This window comes from Culex pipiens, chromosome 2 (genome assembly GCF_016801865.2).
Source record: "Culex pipiens pallens isolate TS chromosome 2, TS_CPP_V2, whole genome shotgun sequence".
Taxonomy (NCBI): domain Eukaryota; kingdom Metazoa; phylum Arthropoda; class Insecta; order Diptera; family Culicidae; genus Culex; species Culex pipiens.
Window position 1 is genome coordinate 96069537 of NC_068938.1, and position 8503 is coordinate 96078039.

General features: G+C 36.6%; 1 long non-coding RNA gene across 1 annotated transcript; it reads left to right on the forward strand.

The window, feature by feature from the left end:
* Positions 1-2205: 2205 nt before the first annotated feature.
* On the forward strand, positions 2206-6841 carry LOC120427191 (uncharacterized). The gene is made up of 3 exons (XR_005606827.2): positions 2206-2358; positions 5448-5755; positions 6064-6841. It is a non-coding gene; the product is annotated as an uncharacterized LOC120427191 (long non-coding RNA).
* The last annotated feature ends 1662 nt before the right edge of the window (positions 6842-8503 follow it).

An 8503-nucleotide genomic window follows, 5' to 3' on the forward strand; every position in this document is an offset into this window, starting at 1 on the left:
CCTCGAGTGTCGCTTGAATCCAGTCCACTCACACACATAGCAAGATACATAATGCTAGTCTAAATATTCAAGAGATCTGACTGCCAGCTTCTATTTGAATTGGAGTTCTTAGAAGAAGCAGCAATTTGACTGTTATTTTTTGTTGTTGTTCATTTTCTCTGGCTCAAAACTATTGCCTCGCAGTGCGGGGACCTAATCTCGGATGTTGAAATTGCATATTTAAGTAAATATTTGTCCGTTTGCCTTGGTGCGTACGACTTAAACTGGGTTCTCTACAACATGACTATGACTTCAACATTTGCTCAAGACAATGCCACACAGAAAAAAAATAAATAATGGTAATATTCATCCGGAAATGGTGACAGATTTTGTGTTAAAAAAATGTTTAATTCCAGAGTTTTTTTTTGAAAAGGACCAATAAACTATTGTCTTTCATATGTTTATAGGACCTAATCAAAAAAAAAAAACTCCAGAATTTTACATCAGGAATTGGTGAATATTCATCAGTTCGTCAGCTGTGTGCTTTCTTGTGACATAGATCATTTTGGTCGAAAATGAGTTAATGATGACGTTTTGATATACTTAACAAACACTACAAGATGCTTTAACCCGATTTTGGAAACTCGCTTCCGTTTCCCGGATATTGCAATATACACTTGTGACATAGACCAATTTATCATCAAAATGATCGTGCACACTTGTGACACGTCATACATGTTGTTGGAAAATGTGGAAAATTTTTTTTCACAAATTTATGTTGATACACACTTTCTAAAAGCAATGCAATCTTTAGTTTTTGAAAATATACTGATTAAGTCGGTTAAACTATTAATTTAAGCCAATTTTAGTTTGTATGGGAATTCTGTGCACACTTGTGACACGTAGTACAATTTTACTTTCGAAACACACTTGTGACACGTGCTTTTCAGAATTTGGTTTACATTATTTACTGTATCTTTTAACTGGTGTAACCAAATTAGTTGAAACTTGGAGCGTTTGTTAAGCGATAGTATACGAACCGGTTGCTTCAAAAAGTTTGGCTCCATCATTCATAGTTTTGAAATTATTTACCAACAAACTTTAAAAATCGATTTTCTCGAAAAGTACTAAATGGTTGTTGTCACAAGATAGCACATAATTGACGAGTTTGTGATATTCATCAGGTTCACATTTTTACATATTTTTTAGGTAGTATTACACAAAAAAACCTACAAAATTTTCAACTTTCAAAAATTCAACTTTTTTTGCTGTGCAGTCGCGTGTCTTAAGTTCAAGCGACTATCATTTCAATATCAGATTTAGTAAATCGATTATTGAAATTTTATAGATTTTTGGACATCATTTTTCGACAACCCTATCAAAAGTTATAAGCACTTAAGTGCTATTTATACACTTTTTAAAGACCGGATCTCAGATATTTCACTTTTTAGAGTGTGAATTTATCAAGGCGAACTATCATTGGATAAGTTAGCAAGAGACCTTGCCAATGGGTCAGAAGTATTGAAGATCTGCAAACCCTAGCTGATAAAATAAGTAATGAAGCATAATTTGTTAAACCTGTTTAGGGGGGAAATGATGGAATTCTGACTGAATGTATTCACTTTATGAATGTGAGGAAGGCACCAACCACCTAAAGGTGGATTAAGTCAGTTTTTTTTTTCAATAAGATAGACTTAACAACTTGATAATTATTTGAGGTAATTGCTTTACAGATGTGTCAAAGGACCATTTTAAATGATTTTTAAAAATGGGTTCGCGGGCAACAAAAAATAACCTTTGATCATTCCTGTGCTATAGAAAATCACGCATCAAACTGCTCGACTGTCGGTATTTCCCTATAACAATAACACACCTGACAAAAATGTGGAAATGATTGAGAAAGTCTACACAATTTCCTAGAGAGAAGCAACTCATGGATTCATAACGATTCATTAGTTATTTTTCTCACCAGAGAGGAACGGCTTTTCCACCTTTCTCTTTCATGAACTAGTAAATTACACCGCACAGCCAGGACAGTTCATTTGTAGAGATGGAATTTCATGTTTCTCTCTGAACCAAAAATTCGAACAGTATCACTCATGAACACGTTACGGTGTCAAGACGGTTGAATTTAAATGAACCCTCTTCGTAGCGGTGTAGCGTTATTCGTCACTTGCGAGAGTTTATCGCAAACATTCCTCTCCAACGGGTAGTTGTTTGTGAACGGTCTATTAGAGCGGATGTGAATAAAGTTGATGGGTTTAAAGTTGGAATATCGTGACTTTTGGAAAATATTCGATTGCTAATGGCCGTTAGCCATTTGGATTCAACCAAGGATTATGCTGAATTCCCAGTCACTCATTTAAGGATTAGCAAAGGGTTGGTACCTTGTTGTGCTATGGATTAAGAACTAATTTAACCAACCAAGTTGGAGGTGGTATTGCGTGGGAATTATGTGGGTGAAAATCCAGTGAGTTGGATAACTACCTTAAACAACATATGAATGAAGAGCATCTTGAAACATTCGTTCATAAGGGTTTCAAAAAAGCATAGCTTACAAACAGTGGAAATAAGAGTATGTAAACGTGATAATCTTTTGCAAAGCGAAGCTTTTAAAGAAAAAATAAGAATGTGTATAAGCGTGAAAATCGGTGCGAGGAATATTTTGAAGGATTTTTTATCGGCCAGCAAAGAGGCAGCTTTCTCCGTAATCTGGGAGTAGAGGGTGACGAGCGGGAATTCCCGGGAAATCAATCATTTTTGGATTCCTCGATTCCCGGGAAATTTGGTCGAGACTCCCGGGAAATTTTAATTTTATAAATATCGAAGCAAAATTATATAAACTAATTAGAAAAACACTTGAAAGCTTGACATTGTTTAGAACATTGGATGTTCAATGTAAGATGTTCAAGTTAGAATTAACCAATGCTTCTCTTATATTCTTATTCGGAAAGTGTAAATTTTAACTTATCAAAAACTCCAATAACTATAATTGAGAGAACTTAAAATATTGTGGACCACAAAATTTACCTTAAAACATACTTTGCAGTTAGACCCTAGGAAGGAAGTCTAATGTTTTTTAAATATTTTTTTAATTTATTATTTCTAAGAGGGAAAAGCCTTTTCAAGAAAGGAAAAATTTCCATATAATCATTCAAGCATAGCATAGTTTTTTTAGTCTTATTAATTTAATTTCGCTGTATCAAGGTAATTTCCTTTTTTGATGTCAATAAGTCATTTTGTGTTTCGCTTTAACCTCAATATTAAATTATAATTTGGAAGAAAAAAACTCTGGTAATCTTTGTAATGTTTAAGATCCGCCAAATGTGAACATTCGGGTTTTCCTGATTACTATTTCTTCAATGAATATTTACAGTTGACATTAAAAAGAAGTTTTGAGTCGCTATTTATCATATTGCAAAAATTCCGATACCTACTGGGAAATTATATATTTAAGCTATTTTTTAACATCACAAAAATGTTATAACAAGTTCATACAACAAGTTGTATTTGCAGATTCAGAAAAAAAAATCAAAAGGTAGATCATAGTTCCCAAAAATAATGAGGCTACTAACGTTTCATTGAATAAGTCTGAATAAATCTTAACTGAATTCATTGAAAAGAAACATATTTATAACTTTTCTTTATACATTAATATCAATATTGGCATAGTTAAAAACACTCCCGGGTCCCGGGAATTCCCGGGAAATTTCCAAATTCAACTCTCGATTCCCGGGAAATTGAAAATCTCGAGAATCGTCACCCTTTATCTGGGAGCAGCAGATTAAGTCATTTTACTGCAATATTTTCTGTATTTTTTTAAATTTTGATTTGTAAAGGTACAAAACATCAAAATAAAATACTATTACCCTATTCAGAACTTCGTCCCGACTCATGCGTTTACAAATTGAGCTGATAATTTCAGTAAGATGAATGATAAGATCGAATGCAAATGTTTAACCTTTATGCAAACCTTTATGTCAAAACGTGACGTGATTGTAGAGTTTATTTTTAAAAAGTCATGCCTACGTAGTAAATCTATGGCTTGAGGTGTTATAGAAATAGACATAATTTGAATAATCTTACTACTATATGTGAAAGTTTCAAGTAATACTATGCAATCAACAAATACCACATGGTAAAAAATTAAAGTTAAAAAAATTGTGGAATGCCCATAATCTATTACAAAATGATGTGAAACTTGATTAAGAGCGAGTTTTTCACCAATGTGTAACAGGTCGTATCGAGGTGCTCCGATTTGGATGAAACTTTCAGCGTTTGTTTGTCTATACATGAGATGAACTTATACCAAATATGACGCCTCTACGACAAAGGGAAGTGGAGTTAAACGGGCTTTGAAGCACTTCAAAATATGCCATAGACATCCAGGATTGGCTTGATTTTTTCTCATAGCTTTTGCAAATTACGGTTAAAAATTGTTTTTTTTTAACCTTAATATCTTTTTGCAAAAGCCTCCAACACCCAAACTCCTATAGGTCAAAAGTTAGGGAATTTCATGGACTTTAAGCCTACGGTATTAACTTTTTTGGCCAGTCGCAGTTTTTCTCAAAGGTTTTCGATTTTTCTATAACAAACATTTTACAACGTTGATTTTTGCGCTGTAGGCTTCCATAGCGGCCCTTTTTGGCCTCAATATTGTCATATTCGGAGTCCTCGGAAAATTTCACGTATGTTAGAAGTATTGAAGTTGTAAATTTGATTGGAAATTTGAAAGGCTTCAAAAGACCCTTCGAATGCATCTAAGAGAGTTGGAATTGATGAAGTTTTACGGAAATGCGAGCAATTTTAAGATTTTTTATTTTTTTTAACTTCAAACTTCAAAGCCCGTTTTACGCCTCTTCCCTTTGTGCTAGAGGGGTCATATTTGGCATGAGTTTATCTCATGTATAGACAAACAAACGCTGCAAGTTTCATCCAAATCGGAGCACCTCGATAGACCTCTAATATAAACCGAGCAGAATCTACAAACACTGCCTCTTAAAAAGTACAAATTCACATTTATCGATGAGTAAAAAAAAAAAAACACATTTACACATAAACGCCAACATTCACAGAAGGCACAATGTTGGAAAAGTTTTACCCCACCAGACCAACAAAACGTGCCAACATACGGGAAGAAAAAAAACGAGCAAAGCCATAAAAAAATTTCCATGAGTACATCAGACAGTGAATTGCACGTGAATAGTCATACAAGCAAACAAGATAGTGCGACTGTTATTTTTAAATTGATATTCACCTAACAGGTTGTTTGAATCATTACCCATTGAAAGCAAATCTGATTCGAACCAAAAATATTACTCAATCGATTTAATATCTTTGGCAAATAGCTGATGAAAAATGTAGACGAAACAAAAAAGACATATGAAATTCTTATCATTTATTCAAAACTGAAATTTCACGCTCATGTAACAATGTAATATTATTATTTTTTCATTTTACTTCCACAGAAGTCTGCTGTTCCCAAACTCAGCAGAAGTCACAAGGCCGCTTTGCTCCACATGGGCCGTGACATGACGCAAAGCCCCTTGGGCATGAATATTTCTGGCATGAACCAGGGTGAATACAGTCCTGACTGACTGTTCCGAGACTGTGTCATTGTTTCTTGTGAATGTTCTTCAACACCACCAGTCGCATTAGGCACCAGGTTTCGACAAGGATTATCCAGGACGTAACGGATTTGTAACAGCTCGGGATCGGTTTCAAAAAGGAAGAAGATGATTACGGTTCCGACGATAGCGGCAAGGATAAATAAAAGGTAATTCTGAGAGCAGCTGCTGGTTAGATACAAGCATTTAAAACGTTCAACATCTGATTAATCGTGGAGAAATTATTTTATGTCTTCGACGCACAGAATTCTATTTTTTTATTTGAAGTAGCATTGATATGTGTCCATCAGCGCCACGGACATTTTTTTTTAAAATTCCAAAGCTAAAATGCGTCTCCTTATAACAAATTATCAACCAAGATTTCAATGGAGACGCCCCATAGTTGAAATAAAAAAGTCGTGTTGTACCCCATGTTTTTCTAATCCTTTTTTTCTTCATTTCGTTTGCTCTCACAAAGCTCATGCTGTCATCATTCGATTGCGAAGGGTTCGACCCTTGGTTGAGAAGAAGGAGCTGTTCGAAGTTACAGCAGCATCAGCACCGACATCATCGCAGTTATCACTTCAATGTTCAGCCTTGCTGGTGCTGTTTGCTACCAGTTGGAGCAAACTACCATGGACAACGACCATTGCGGCTGCTTATTTTTGCTTAGGACCAACAAAGCTATGGTCACTTCAACTGCAGCAGGACCAGCTGGTGACGCAAGGAATCCACTACGAAATTACAACAACGACCTGTTGTGTGGTCGGAGTTCTGCAATAGTGCAACAGTTGAATTGATTAGCAGAACAACACATGTAAAAGGAAAAATAAAGAGGAAAATAGAGCAAGGAAAAATGAGCAAAAAAAAAGTTTGGGAAATGTCTGATTTCATGCCCGTTGAAAATAATAATTTTCAGGAACTGCGAATGAATTGTATTGTTTTTATTATTTAAATTAAAGACTTGTCTTAAGTTCAAATGCTTTGTATTACAAACTAATGATTCAAAACAGGGGTGTGCTTATGGGTAGATTTGAGTAGATGACATCTACTTAGCTGTTTGCTTAAATTTATTTATTTTTTAAGGAAAAATATTCAAGTTAAACGATATTTTTGACCATAAAAGGGCTTGCACCAAGTTTCACCAATTTCTTGGCTCAATTTTGAAGCGCCCTTTTCTTTTTTTCAAGTCATATGCACTCTTTCTGGAAAGTCAACCAAACATTTCAGTGTTCCAAGGTAGTGCTGTCGCAGTCAGTCGCAAAGTCGCCAAGTCGAGGAGCGATATTTTTTAAATAAAGTTTGTCTGAAGGCGCCCCTAGGATTTAAAAAATTGTATTAAAATTCTCAATATGAAAATTTGACTGGAGGCGCCCCTACGACTTAAAAAATTGTATTGAAATTCTCAATATGAAAATTTGACTGGAGGCGCCCCTACGACTTAAAAAAATGTATTGATATTCTGAATATGAAAATTTGACTGGAGGCGCCCCTACGACTCGTGGGTCTCGTGGCGCAGGGGTAGCGGCTTCGGCTGCCGATCCCGATGATGCTATGAGACGCGGGTTCGATTCCCGCCTTATCCACTGAGCTTCTATCGGATGGTGAAGTAAAACGTCGGTCCCGGTTTCTCCTGTCTCGTCAGAGGCGCTGGAGCAGAAATCCCACGTTAGAGGAAGGCCATGCCCCGGGGGGCGTAGTGCCAATAGTTTCGTTTTTTCGCCCCTACGACTTAAAAAATTGTATTGAAATTCTCAATATGAAAATTTGACTGGAGGCGCCCCTACGACTTAAAAAAATGTATTGAACTTCTCAATATGAAAATTTGACTGGAGGCGCCCCTACGACTTAAAAAATTGTATTAAAATTCTCAATATGAAAATTTGACTGGAGGCGCCCTTATGGCTGAAAAAAAAATGAACAGGGGTGTGCTTATGGGTAGATTTGAGTAGATGACATCTACTTAGCTGTTTGCTTAAATTAATTTTTTTTTTTGGAAAAATATTCAAGTTAAACGATATTTTTGACCATAAAAGGGCTTGCACCAAGTTTCACCAATTTCTTGGCTCAATTTTGAAGCGCCCTTTTCTTTTTTTCGAGTCATATGCACTCTTTCTGGAAAGTCAACCAAACATTTCAGTGTTCCAAGGTAGTGCTGTCGCAGTCAGTCGCTAAGTCGATGCGCGATCGCTGCGCGATGGTTTGTTGTTTGTTTTATTTAAATTTAGCTTTGTCACTCTTGCGATGCATAAGTTTTTTTTTGTGGTTTGGTTGTTTTTTTTTATTTGACTAAATGATTTTTGGTTGTTGTGCGCACGCAACTATATGTTTCCCCAAGAGCGAGAGAAGCCGACTCGCTCACCAAAATGTATCAAATTTAGACCAATGATTTCAAATGACTTTCTCAGATTTTTATTTTTTTTTTTGTTCATAACTTATTTTTATTAGGTCCTTTTAGGTGCTGTGACCAGGTTAGGACCGAGGATCAAGAGTACAAAAAATAATAAAAGAAAAAAAAAACCGGAACTGATCTAGATTATCATTTTCTCGTGCCATGTGTCAGCAAGTGTGCGATCACGTCAATCTGTTCCTCGGGTGTCTTGCACTGCCTCAAGCGACCTCTGTATTCTCTGTAAATGGACCACAGCTCCGACTCGCTGTACAGCTTCGGTTCGCCTTGATCCGCCTTCGGGGTTGCACCGGCGCCGGCGCCAGTATTATCTGGACTTCTTCCTGCGGGACGAGGATGTTTTTCTTCCGTCCCGACGGACGGCACCGCTCCAGGTAGCGGAGGAAAATCCGCCGCGTTGAACGCGGCTACAGCTGGAGTCTGCTTGTCCTTCTTCCATGCTGGCGGCTTCGGCTTGGACGCCTGCTGCCTCGACTGGATGAACTGCGCACGTTTGGGACAGCTGCGG